Source organism: Staurois parvus, unplaced genomic scaffold, assembly GCF_062004578.1.
Source record: "Staurois parvus isolate SC_StPar_1 unplaced genomic scaffold, SC_StPar_1.0 ptg000804l, whole genome shotgun sequence".
Classification (NCBI taxonomy): Eukaryota; Metazoa; Chordata; class Amphibia; order Anura; family Ranidae; genus Staurois; species Staurois parvus.
Genome location: NW_028318600.1, coordinates 309,931 through 323,014, shown reverse-complemented (window position 1 = coordinate 323,014; position 13,084 = coordinate 309,931).

The window sequence follows — 13,084 nt, the reverse complement described above, 5'->3', positions numbered from 1 at the left end:
AACAATTCTGTCTGTCCCTGAGTATGAATTCTGTGGCCCTGAGTAACAATTCTGTGTCTGTGCGAGTAACAATTCTGTGTCTGTGCAAGTAACAATTTTGTGTCTGTGCGAGTAACAATTCTCTGGCACTCAGTAACAATTCTGTCTGTCCCTGAGTAACAATTCTCTGGCACTCAGTAACAATTCTGTCTGTCCCTGAGTAACAATTCTCTGGCACTCAGTAACAATTCTGTCTGTCCCTGAGTAACAATTCTCTGGCACTTAGTAACAATTCTGTGTCTGTGCGAGTAACAATTCTGTGTCTGTGCAAGTAACAATTTTGTGTCTGTGCGAGTAACAATTCTCTGGCACTCAGTAACAATTCTGTCTGTCCCTGAGTAACAATTCTCTGGCACTCAGTAACAATTCTGTCTGTCCCTGAGTAACAATTCTCTGGCACTCAGTAACAATTCTGTCTGTCCCTGAGTATGAATTCTGTGGCCCTGAGTAACAATTCTGTGTCTGTGCGAGTAACAATTCTGTGTCTGTGCAAGTAACAATTTTGTGTCTGTGCGAGTAACAATTCTCTGGCACTCAGTAACAATTCTGTCTGTCCCTGAGTAACAATTCTCTGGCACTCAGTAACAATTCTGTCTGTCCCTGAGTATGAATTCTGTGGCCCTGAGTAACAATTCTGTGTCTGTGCGAGTAACAATTCTGTGTCTGTGCAAGTAACAATTTTGTGTCTGTGCGAGTAACAATTCTCTGGCACTCAGTAACAATTCTGTCTGTCCCTGAGTAACAATTCTCTGGCACTCAGTAACAATTCTGTCTGTCCCTGAGTAACAATTCTCTGGCACTCAGTAACAATTCTGTCTGTCCCTGAGTAACAATTCTCTGGCACTCAGTAACAATTCTGTCTGTCCCTGAGTAACAATTCTCTGGCACTCAGTAACAATTCTGTCTGTCCCTGAGTAACAATTCTGTCTGTCCCTGAGAATGAATTCTGTGGCCCTGAGTAAGAATTCTCTGGCACTCAGTAACAATTCTGTCTGTCCCTGAGTAACAATTCTCTGGCACTCAGTAACAATTCTGTCTGTCCCTGAGTAAAAATTCTGTGGCCCTAATAACGTTTCTGTGGCCCTAAGTAACAATTCTCTGGCACTGAGTGAAAATTCTGTCTGTCCCTGAGTATGAATTCTGTGGCCCTAACTAGCGTTTCTTTGTCCCTAAATAACGATTCTGTGGCCCTCATTAACAAGTCTGTGTCCCTGAGTAATGGTTCTCTGTCCCTAAGTAACTTCTCTCTGTCCCCAATTCTCGTTTCTGTGGCCCTAACTCTGTCCCTGTCCCTAGTACAGAGCGGTCTGCCTCTGTTCAATGACTGCAGGCAAATGAAGATTTCCAAAATGGCCGCTATATATACCTCGACCATTACACAGTGCTGGCTGGCTGGCTGCTGATTGGCTGATGCGATCACATGTCGTTGAGGAATGCATTATGGGGCAGCGCGCCTTGTCTGCGCGCCTTCCCCGACATCCCCGCTCCGTCGCCGCACATGTCAGCCGCCATTTTCGGAAAAATTTTGATTCGCGCGTCCGAATTAGGCTGTTTTTCGGATTCGGCACGAATCGAAATTTTTCCGATATTCGACTCGAATTCCACTTCGGATACTTCGATTCGCTCATCTCTACTGACAATGATAGAAAATGGTCAGCCTATCCCTCCCCAGAAAGGCTGAGCAGGGCAGGTGCTGAACCACATTGCCCAGCACCCTCAATTGCAGCAACACTGTCCAGGCCCCTGTCCATATTCCATGCTCATCCAGGACCTTCCACAGTGGGATGAGTACCTCGCCATATCGGTGTAGCCACACTACCAAATCAGCCTCTGGTATGGATTCATTAGGGACCAGGATTGTCACCAATTTTATCAAAGGCTACCTTGAAACCACCTTTGGCACCAAACCTCTCCACTGCTGAAGGCTCCTGCACCACCTATACCTATCCCAAAAAAGATCCAAACCTTCAGGTTTCACAAACGATAAATTATATTCATAACTGCCAACTGGGCAGATCAAAGCAAAAACATCAGAGACTCTAAACCCCATCTCCAAAATCAGCTCAGCCACCCTCCTCCTTACTTGTTGTGGATTTCCAACATTCCTTCCACCCCCCTTGGTGCGACTCCCCAAAACAGAGGCATAGCTCCCCACATTCTTCCCAGCAGCAGAAACATTTGTGTGTTTGGGAGCATCTGGTGCAACTTTAGCAGATATCAATAGTAGATATTTGAGATTGGATGGTGAATCCGCTCTCTGCCGAGCAGGGGGAGAAATGTCATTTTTACTCTAGCCAACAACATTAACCCCTTCACCACCACCAACACATCCATTGCTTTACCAGTCTCACCAGTCATATTGCTTGCTGACACATTCATAATCTTCACAGCAATGTCCGTACTCTCTGCTGCAGAGAGAAACATCAGCTCCAGTTGTCATCTCTTCCAACAGGAAAAGTCTTTCAGCCCAGGAATGTGCATGCTGTTCAGACATACCAAAAAGTGAAACATCACTGACACAGGAGACATCCATGTTTGCTCTCCACATGGTGCACTGTGATGCTCCCCTCCCCTGCCAGCATCAATTAGCTCTGGAACACATGGGAGTTCAGGTGAAAAAGACTCTTTGTGGGTGGCAGCCATCTTGCCTGTAGAGGGACTACTGTTCTCAGCAGGAACAGGAGCAGTAACATCCATCTTCAGGGTGTTTGATGCAGATCCATCCACATTCCCCTGATGGTCTAGAGACATCTCTGCAAGGGGTTTTCCCTCCAAGCCTTCAGTGGATTCTTCCACAGCAGGCTGTTTGTAGGCTCATCAGCACTACTCACCTCATCTGGTGGGGCAGAGATGTTGGAAGCAGCCATCTTGGTGTACTGGGATTTCTCCACCAGTACTGGCTTTGCCGGTCTGTACCTCCTCTGTCCATCCTCAGGAACTTCTGAAGGGTTATTAGAAAAGGTGAACCTGTCTGCCCTCAGGGGTGACTCCATATGCTGGAGGAAGGTCAGGGTGCCATGCTCACTCTCAACCCCCTGGCTGGTTGCCACTGACCACTCCGCAGCCTGGCATGGGTGGAGAGATGCTGAGGTAGCTGGATCCAGGTAATCCATTGTCTGAGGCTGCTGATCCCCAGAAATTTCAACTTTTCCAGTAATAAAGATTGTTTCTTCACCTTTTCCTTCATTTGCTGTAATTCTGGCTTCATGGCCAACCTGTACTTACGCCAGGCCTGGCAGTATTTGGCTCTGAAGCATTTATGATCAGCTTTCAAAACTTTAAGCTTTTCCTCAGCTCCTCTAATAGTCACAAATCGATTGATAATCTTCTGTCTGAAGACATCCACATCCTCACCAGGGCCTGGACCCACAGTCAGGTCCTCCAACTCCTCACTAGGCCCTGTGTCATCAGGAGGATCCCTCCCAGGGCCTTCACTGGATACGGCATGGTTCCTGGGCCAAGCTAGCAGGCAAGGCCCTGGCTTGAAAACGCTGGTTCTCCTTCTCCCACTGACCATCAATATAAGGAATCTTTCTGCACTGACCACCAATGTAAGAGGACACTTCTCCACTGACCACCAATGTAAGAGGACACTTCTCCACTGACCACCAATGTAAGAGGACACTTCACTGACCACCAATGTAAGGGGGCACTTCTCCACTGACCACCAATGTAAGAGGACACTTCTACACTGACCACCAATGTAAGGGGGCACTTCTCCACTGACCACCAATGTAAGGGGGCACTTCTTCATCGACAACCAATGTAAGGTGGCACTTCTTTACTGACCAGCAATGTAAGGGGACACTTCTCACTGACCACCAATGTCAGGGGGCACTTCTTCACTGACCACCAATGTAAGGGGGGCACTTCTCCACTGACCATCAATGTAAGGGGGAACTTTTGCACTGACCACCAATGTAAAGAGCTGCTTTTCCACTGACAATCAATGTAGAGGATCACTTCTTTACTGGCCACCAATGTAAAGGGATCCTTTGACACTGACCATCTATTTATTATTTGATTCTTTTGATTGTCTCTACAGATTTCTGAACATGCTAATGTATAACAAACAATAGACAAAGTCATTTTTAGAAGGGGTTACTTGAGACCCAAAAATTATTTCAAGGGTTCATTGATGGTGAAAAGGTTGGGAAAGGCTGCTGTGGTCACACAAGGCTGAGCTGACATCATTGTGAAGACAGGCAGACAACTCCTATGTAAAAATGAGGATAGCTGCAGTAAAAAAAAAGAAAAGAAACGTGACAAGCTGAGGGAATGACAATACAAAAGAAGTTTGAACATTTACAAAAAACAAAAAAATAGACTTAATTACAATCACTGACATGTTTCAGTGGAACTTGCCAGCAATTTAAACAGCATTTTTTTTCTTCGTAAATGTCATATTTTATGTAGTAGGTTCATCACACAGATGTGTCTCTTCACGGGCAGATCACATCCTCCAGGCATATCATTTAAAGGAATTTGGCATTTTTAATGTTGCCCTTTAAGCATTATTACGGTTGCTGCTCCTCACCAAATGGAATTTAATTTTTTTTGCTTTGGTACATGCTACCCAGGGCAGTGTCCTGCCCTCAATGCCATTGTCAACCATTTGCCTATTAGCTCAGAAGATGGCTGTTACTGTTAATTAACATTCTGCTCCCACTGACTTCAATGGGCTTTGGGATTTGGCACCCACACTTTCCTTAGGTTTGCGAATGTGCCCTAAATCAGAACTCCGGGGATTCAGTTCATCACTACTGATCACAAATGTTAGGAAGAACTTCTCCACTGAACACCAATGCAAGTGGGCCTTTTTTCACTTACCAGCAATGTAGAAGCCCCTTTTCCACCAATGTCCACCTATGTAAGGGGGTCCTACTTCACTGACCACAATGAAAGAGGACACTTCTCTACTGACCACCATTGTAAGGGGGCATTTTGTCACTTATTATCAAAGTAAGGGAACCCTTCTTTACTGACCACCAATGTAAGGGGCCCTTCTTTACTGACCACCAATGTAAGGGGACCATTCTTCACTAACCACCAATGTAAGGGGGGCCTTCTTCACTAACTACAATGTATGAGGACCCTTTTCTTCTGACCACCATTGTGACGGGGCCTTTCTTCGCTTACCATCAATGTAAAGGGACCATTCTTTACTGACCACCAATGTAAGGGGACCATTGTGCACTAACCACGAATGTAAGGGGACACGTCTCTTCTGACCGCAAATGTAAGGGGACCATTCTTTACTGATCACCAATGTAAGGAGACCATTCTCCACTGACCTACAATGTAAGGGGACACTTATCCACTGACCACAATGTAAGGGAACCCTTCACCACTGGCCACCAATGTAAGGGGCCACTTCTCTATTGACCACCAATGTAAGGAGACCGTTCTTTACTGGTCACCAATGTAAGGGGTCCATTCTTCACTAACCACCAATGTAAGGGGACACTTCTCCACTGACCACAATGTAAGGGGACCATTCTTTACTGGTCACCAATGTAAGGTAAACCTTCTACATTGACCTACAATGTAAAGGGACCCTTCTCTGCTGACCACCAATGTAAGGGAACACTTATCCACTGACCACAATTTAAGGGGACCCTTCTCTACTGGCCACCAATGTAAGGGGATCATTCTTTATTGATCACCAATGTAAGGGGACCCTTCTCTACTGTCCACAATGTAAGAGGACATTTCTCCTCTGACCACATTGTAAGGAGGATCCTTCATGGTGAAAAGGTTGGGGAAGGTTTCTCTATACACAAGCTGTAGTCAGGCTGAGCCAACATTTGAGGCAGAAGATAGGTAATAGTCTTCTATGTTAAAATAAGGATAGTTACAGTGGAAAAAAATAAGAAGGTGACACGCTGAGGGTATATGATGAAAACATTTTTAAATATATACATATATAATGAAGGGTAATTCCAGCCAACAAGTTGTAAGAAGATGATTATTTTATATTATGCACATGAATACTTATATTAATGAATAATACATTTCTCTGTTGGCTATAAACTGGTTGTTAGCCAAAGAGAAAAACACTACAGCTAAATATAAAAATATTATACTGTATAAAAAAAAATACACAAGCAAGCGTAATGGACAATAAAAAAAAGGGAATTTTGCATTGCACAGAACACAATAGACACTTCTGGATAAATAAGATGCTGAACCTGCTTTTTTAAAGGAATTGTACAAGAGCGGGGATGAGTCTCTATGGTACGCTTGTAATGTGGGATTGCCTGAATGTGCGGATGCATGTACAAATAGCAAACACAATTATTGAACTTATCTAGTTGATTATATAGTGACGTCCAATGCGTATGGCGTGGTTGCAACCATGCAAATCAGATTGCTTTTGTGCCTTCTGTTTTTCGATAAGATGCACTAAGGAATTTGGTTGTAAATATTGCAGTGGAAGAAAAGAAAAAAAAGGTGAAAAACCCACAATAATAAAATGAGGATTGCAGTAGGATATAAAGACCTGTACTTCATGCTGTTGTAGCAAAAAACTATACAACTATACCAAGACGCTCATCAAGGATAATGGTGCCCCTTGACAACCATACCAAGACGCTCATCAAGGATAATGGTGCCCCTTGACAACCATACCAATACGCTCGTCAAGGATAATGGTCTGGGATTTTAATGGGGAACCCCACACCATTTTTTTGCATGAGTTTTTTCAATGTTCTGTCTGAGTATAGATCTATGCTTGTCCCAAGCATGTTTAAATTTGCAAAGGTCGATTTCACACTGCTGCATTGTGGTTGGATGCAGTGCAGATGTACCTGCAGTTTTTTGTGCAGTTAACTGTAGTTTCCCGTAGACTTTCTTTTAGGTCACGCCTTTTTGGGGTGTTTTCTGAAAGCGCACCAACAGTCCAGCATGCTGCATCTTTGGTGTACTTTCAGAACACATTCCAAACATGTGCGACCTAATAGAAAGTTTAAGGGAAATCGCTGGTTAACTGCAGAAAAAGCTGTGGCCAGACTGCATGAAACCGGACTTACTTTTGGCTGTCTTACTACTACAGATGAGCTTGGGCATCCTGCGTACTCAACTCTATCCCAACTTTCACTATGGACTCTTCTAAAGGCCAATCAACTGTGGACCAAGTCATTCCCTGCCCCACAGCAAGCGTAAACAAAGGGATGTGTAGTATTCACCCCTGCCGGAGCCGCTGAGTGTTGGGTCTCCATCACCCTGCACGGCCAGGCAACATACATTTTCCAACTTTCACTCAGAGTCAGTTGGGTCCCCAGCCACTGAGTGTTTGGTCCCCAAAGTACAGCAAGAAACCAACACAATTTGAGAACCAAACAACCCCCCTTCATCATAGCAAACGTCCTGCAACACTCTACTTCCAACCTTGAAAGAACAAAGATCAGAAATCCAGCTGGATTGAGAGGCATTGAACAGATAATAAAAGGTTTTTGGTTGGGCATAAAACAGCCTTGGTTTAGCAGCTCTCCACAAAGCAGGGGTCTTCCCAATCAAGGCCTGTTGCCTGCATGGCCAGGCAACATACATTTTCCAACTTTCACTCAGAGTCAGTAACCAGTCCATGGGCTTGTTTTTGGTGTTTTGTTTAGGGATAAGCAACCTGAATAGGGTCTAGGGGTATATGGGATGCCCAACTTGACTTGCAGTAATAACTACCTAACTTTTGAACAAAAAGGTAAGATTCTGGACTTTCTACTCCAGCCGGAGTGGCACAGTCTCTTGATAAATCAATAGCACAGTCTTTGTGAAGAACACCTGCCCCCCTCTAAGTGAATTTCTTCAGACCCCAGCAGTTTGTGGATCATATGGGTTTGGCACTCCTTTTGTTTTGAACATACAAAGATTTCTCAAACCTGATGACCTCCTTGACCCCTGCTTTGTGGATAGCTTCTGAATCATGACTGGAAGTGGAGTGCTGTGGGACTTCTGCTCTGTTGAATTTGTTGGCTTGTTGTGGGTATCATTTTGCCGTTTGTGAATCACTAAATACGTACTTGGACTCTCAACATGTGTGATTGGTTCTAATTTCAGTTCAAATATACATAGGATACTCAAGCCTAGAAATCCAGAAATTTGGGGGCCAATAAAATACATACTTGGACTCTCGTCATATGGGTTTGTCACTCCCTCTGTTTTGAACATCCAATACTTCTCAAGCCTGATGACCTCCTTGACCAAGAAGACCCCTGCTTTGTGGAAAGCTTCTGAACCATGGATATTAAAAGGTCAACCAAAAACCTTCTATTATCTGAAAAAAATAAAAAAAGCCAGTGCCTAGTTGAATTTATGTTTTTCTTTGTTCTTACAAAGTTGGAAATAGAGTGCTACAGGACTGTTGCCCTCTTTGCCCTGAAGAAGGGGTATTGTTTGGCCTCCAGAATGCATTGGCTTCTTGCGATTATATTTTCGCCATTTGGAGATCATTAACATGTATACTTGGAATCCCATCATATGTGATTTCTGCTCCTTCCAGTATGAACATACAAAGCCTACTCAAAACTGGTGACTCCCTTGATTGGAAAGACCCCTGCTTTGTGAAGAACTGGCCAAACCAAGGCTGTTTTATGTCCAACCAAAGACCTTCTATTATATACAAAAAACTTGTGTCAAGCTCCTGACCTGTTCTCAGTTTTATTTCTGTTCTTTTCTCTTTTAAAGTTTGAAGTGACGTGCTATAGGACGTCGGCCCTGATTAATGTGTTGGCTTCTTGTGGGTATAATTTTGTCTTTTGTGGATCATTAAATAGGTACTTGGCCTCTCATCACGTGTGTTTGGCTCTCCTTTCAGTTCAAATATACATAGGCTACTCAAGCCCAGAAACCCAGAAATTTGGAGGTCAATAAAATACACACTTGGACTCTCATCATATGGATTTGGCACTCCTTCTAGTTTGAACATGCAAAGACTTATCAAGCCTGATGACCTACTTGACCGAGAAGACCCTTGCTTTCTCCTGTGTCCAGTGCCTTGTGCCTAGTTGAATTTCTGTTCTCCTTTGTTCTTACAAAGTTGAAAGTAGAGTGCTACAGGACTCTTTCTCTCTTTGCCTCAATGAAGGTGGATTGTTTGGCATCCAGAATGCATTGGCTTCTTTTGATTATATTTTCACCATTTGGAGATCATTGACATGCATATGTGGACTCCCATCACATGTGTTTGGTGTTCCTTCCAGTATGAACATACAAAACCTACTCAAGACTGATGACTCCCTTGATTGGGAAGACCCCTGCTTTGTGAAGAGCTGGCCAAATTAAGGCTGTTTTATGCCCAATCAAAGACATTATATACAAAAAACTTGTGTCTAGCTCCCTGACCTATCCTTAGATTGATTTCTGTTCTTTTCTCTTTCTCTCAAGCCCAGAAACCCAGAAATTTGGAGTTCAATAAAATACATACTTGGACTCTCATCATATGGATTTGGCAGTCCTTCTAGTTTGGACATACAAAGACTTACCAAGCCTGATGACCAAGAAGGCCCTTGCTTTCTCCTGTGTCCAGTGCCTTGCGCCTAGTTGAATTTCTGCTCTTCTTTGTTCTTACAAAGTTGAAAGTAGAGTGTTACAGGACTCTTTCCCTCTTTGCCTCGATGAGGGTGGATTGTTTGGCATCCAAAATGAATTGGCTTCTTGCGATTATAATTTCACCATTTGGAGATCATTAACATACCTTCTTGGACTCCCATCACATGTGTTTTGTGTTCCTTCCAGAATTAACATACAAAGCCTACTCAAGACCGGTGACTCCCTTGATTGGGAAGACCATTGCTTTGTGGAGAGCTGCCAAACCATGGCTGTTTTAGGCCCAACCAAACACCTTTTATTATCTGTCCAACACCTCTCATCTACGCTTAGCTGGATTTCTGATCTTTGTTCTTCAAAATTGGAAGTAGAGTGCTATAGGACTCTTTTCCTCTTTGCCCCGAAGAATGGGGAGTGTTTGGCATCCAGAATGCATTGGCTTCTTTTGATTATATTTTCACCATTTGGAGATCATTAACATACCTTCTTAGACTCCCATCACATGTGTTTGGTGTTTCTTCCAGAATGAACATACAAAGCCTACTCAAGACCGGTGACTCCCTTGATTGGGAAGACCATTGCTTTGTGGAGAGCTGCCAAACCATGGCTGTTTTAGGCCCAACCAAACACCTTTTATTATCTGTCCAACACCTCTCATCTACGCTTAGCTGGATTTCTGATCTTTGTTCTTCAAAATTGGAAGTAGAGTGCTATAGGACTCTTTTCCTCTTTGCCCCGAAGAATGGGGAGTGTTTGGCATCCAGAATGCATTGGCTTCTTTTGATTATATTTTCACCATTTGGAGATCATTAACATACCTACTTGAACTCCCATCACATGTGTTTAGTGTTCCTTCCAGTATGAACATACAAAGCCTACTCAAGACCGGTGACTCCCTTGATTGGGAAGACCCCTGCTTTATGGAGAGCTGCCAAACCAAGGCTGTTTTAGGCCCACCCAAAAACCTTTTATTATCTGTCCAATGCCTCTCAATCTAGCTGGATTTCTGATCTTTGTTCTTTCAAGGTTGGAAGTAGAGTGTTGCAGGACGTTTGCTATGATGAAGGGGGGTTGTTTGGTTCTCAAATTGTGTTGGTTTCTTGCTGTACTTTTGCCATTTGTGAATAAATAAAATATATAGTTGGGCTCTCATCACACGTATTTGGTATTCCTTCTTTTTTGAACATACAAAACTACTTTAAGCCTAGACTTTATGGACTGGATGGACTTTAAGCATGGACAAAAGTCCATCCAGTTCAACCATAGAAAAAAAACGCAAAGCATGATCAAATTTGCTCCTGCTGGGAAAAAAAATCCTTCCTGATCCCCCGAGAGGCAATCGGATATTCCCTGGATCCACTTTCCCTATAAATGTTATATCCACTTATATTCTGTGTATCCAAGAAAGGATCCAAGACTTTCCTACAGCAATCCACTGAGCTGGCCACAACCAACTCTTGAGGGAGTCTATTCCACATTTTCACATCTCTCAGTGTGAAGAAACCTTTCCGTGTTTGGAGATTAAATCTCTTTTCCTCCAGACGTAAAGAGCGCCCCCTTGTCCTCTGTGATGATCTCAGGGTCAAAGATGCCAAACTGCGCCGCCCCCAAATGTATGAGTGTTGTGTGTTAGCAAAAATCTCCTCCCTCCCCTCCTCAAAAAAACAAATTACAAACTAATCTTCACACTTACCCCTAAGAAAAAATTATTTTTGCAAATCAAAATGTTCCCTAAAGAAAAAAAATTACCCTCTTCCAGTAAACAATTCCCCCTTCCCTGCTGAAATCTGCTCCCTCCCCAAAACTCTCCTCCTTTACCCACAAAATTTCACCTCTTCCAGCACAAATCCCCTCTCCAACCACTAACCCTCCCCTTAATTTCCCCAACCAATCATCCCTACTAGCAGAAATACCACCCCCCTCCTAAATCTCTCTTCCTAACAGAAATCCACCCTCCTAGTACAAATCTCCCTCCAAATCACCCCTTCCAGCACAACAGTCCAAATCCCCAACTGCTCCCAGGGCCCCTCCTGCCCACCCCTTGTCTTGGATTGGCTTTGCTCGGCTATGTGACAAAGTAAACCAGAAACGATGACCTTCTATCCTCTTCCGGTTTACTCAGAAATAAACGGCCCCATTTCTTACAGAGAAGCATTTGATTGCACCAATTGTGATCGATGAAACGCTTTTAAGGGCAGAGGAGGGATTTGGGGTCTTATTGACCACAGATCTCTCCATAAAGAGTACCTGTCACAGGCCTATTGCTGTCACAGATGTTTACATTCTTTCTGACAGCAATAAAAGTGCTACAATAAAAATATTTTGTAAGCGACAGTATACAAAATAAATAAATAAATAAAATATTATATATATTTCTAGCACCAGAACTCCTCTGTAAATCTAAAGTAGTCCCCTAAAAAAGGCTTTTAAAACGTTGCTTATGGATAGTAAAATTTACTTTCCTTGTCACCGTTGCACGAGTGTGCGCAATTTTGAAGTGTGATATGTTTGGTATCTATTTACTCGGCTTAAAGTGTTACTAAACCCTGCAACCTGCATTCACTATATCCACTCTCCCCGGACCCTGCATTCACTTTATCTGGTCTCCCCGGACCCTGCATTCACTATATCTGGTCTCCCGGGACCCTGCATTTACTATAGCCACTCTCCCCAGACCCTGCATTCACTATATCCGCTCTCCCCGGATCCTGCATTCACTATATCCGCTCTCCCCAGACCCTACATTCACTATATCCGCTCTCCCCGGACCCTGCATTCACTATATCCGCTCTCCCCGGACCCTGCAGTCACTATATCTGGTCTCCCCGGACCCCACATTCACTATATCCGCTCTCTCTGAGGACACTGCATTCTCTGTATCCGCTCTCCCCGGACCCTGCATTCTCTATATCTGCTCTCCCCGGACCCCGCATTCACTATATTAGGTCTCCCCGGACCCTGCATTCACTATATCCGCTCTCCCCGGACCCTGCATTCACTATATCCGCTCTCCCCGGACCCTGCATTCACTATATCCGCTCTCTCAGGGCACTGCATTCTCTATATCCGCTCTCCCCGGACCCTGCATTCTCTATATCTGCTCTCCCCGGACCCCGCATTCACTATATTAGGTCTCCCCGGACCCCGCATTCACTATATCTGCTCTCCCCAGACCCTGCATTCACTATATCTGGTCTCCCCGGACCCTGCATTCACTGTATCCGGTCTCCCCGGACCCTGCATTCACTATATCCACTCTCCCCGGACCCTGCATTTACTATATCCACTCTCTCTGGACCCTGCATTCACTATATCCACTCTCCCCTGACCCTGCATTCACAATATCTGGTCTCCACGGACCCCGCATTCACTATATCTGGTCTCCCCGAACCCTGCATTCACTATATCTGGTCTCCCCGGACCCCGCATTCACTATAACTGCTCTCCCCGGACCCTGCATTCACTATATCTGGTCTCCACGGACCCTGCATTCACTATATCT